This window comes from Rhagoletis pomonella, unplaced genomic scaffold (genome assembly GCF_013731165.1).
Source record: "Rhagoletis pomonella isolate Grant_MI unplaced genomic scaffold, Rhpom_1.0 Rhpom_scaffold_00010, whole genome shotgun sequence".
Taxonomy (NCBI): domain Eukaryota; kingdom Metazoa; phylum Arthropoda; class Insecta; order Diptera; family Tephritidae; genus Rhagoletis; species Rhagoletis pomonella.
In genome coordinates, this window is record NW_023458564.1 from 19,623,576 (window position 1) to 19,624,987 (window position 1,412).

A 1,412-nucleotide genomic window follows, 5' to 3' on the forward strand; every position below is an offset into this window, starting at 1 on the left:
GAATAACCTCAATGTTTAGGTATACGTTCAATTGTCCGTGCTACCAAACCAGAGTATTCCAATAGCAGTCCGGTTTACAGGATTTAGTCAGAACTTACAGGAAGTCGTTCCTATTGACATAAAACCTGTAAGTGGGAACACGTTTGAGAGAATAAATGAGCAACTGTTCCTGGTCAGAAGTTACAGGATTTAGTCCGGAGTTTTTTTCCTGTAAGTTCATGAAAAAACAAAACGGTGAAAGCAAAAAACCTTATATTTCTGAAAAAAATGGAACTTAACAACGAAACATTTGAATATGTATAGATTTTAATAATTATTTAGTGTTAGTAGTAATAACAGGACAGGAAATAGTGATTTTCTCCCGTGCACTTCTGCATCTGTTCTCCTTTTACTCTCACTCTCTCTCCTTTACTCTCACAATATTAAGAAGGGCAACCTGCCGGATTATCTTAGCGATAATCTCCGATATATAAATGAGACGCATACATATTTGTTGAGAGAGAATAACAGCTTCAGACTCCCGAAGTATAGAACAGAAGTGGACAAAAAAAATATTTTCTATAAAGGCTTAAAGTGCTTCAATGAATTACCAGAGGCTATAAAAAAATGTGATACTATCACTCTTTTCAAGCGGCTGCTATTTGACTATTGTAGAACGCAACCTACAAGATAGTGATGTATCAACAATAGCGTGGATTGGAAACTAGGCCTTTCCAACCACCAAGATATCGAGACTAGGCGGATCGGAAACTCGGCCTTTCCGACTACCTAGACCCTTAGATAATAAACAATAAACGAGCGGATTGGATAGGCCTTCCCAACCGTCAACCGTCACGAAAGCGCGACTGGGTGGATCGGAAACTCGGCCTTTCTGACCACCCAGGAGATATCAATAAATGGAGTAACCCAAAAAGAATAGCGCGGATTGGAAACTCGGCCTTTCCAACCGTCTACATAACTTCCAGGAAATTGCATGCGTTTATATTGACATAAAATAATTGCAGTGATAAAGAAATAATGTTATTTAAAAATTTCTGTAGAGCATTTTGTATTTTGTTTTTAATATTTAATATTTACATTTTAAATCTAAAATCTAATTATAAGAATGTTAAATCTTTGTTGCAATATAAGTCTAACAGACTGTAAAAAATAAATAAATAAATAAACTTGAAATAATAAAATTGTAGTTTGGCAGTTCCGCAGGTTTTAGTCCGAAGTTGAAAGGAACAGACTAACTCCCAAGTTATCAGCGAAACAGTACCAACAGGGCGGTTCACAAATGAACAAGATCTCTATCAAGGCCGGTCCACATAGAACTTTCGCGTTGGCTTTGGCGTTGGCGTTGGTTTGACAGAACGCACGTTCAAAGTATGCTTGCTACAATGAACGCTTGGCAGCGAATCCTTGGGCCA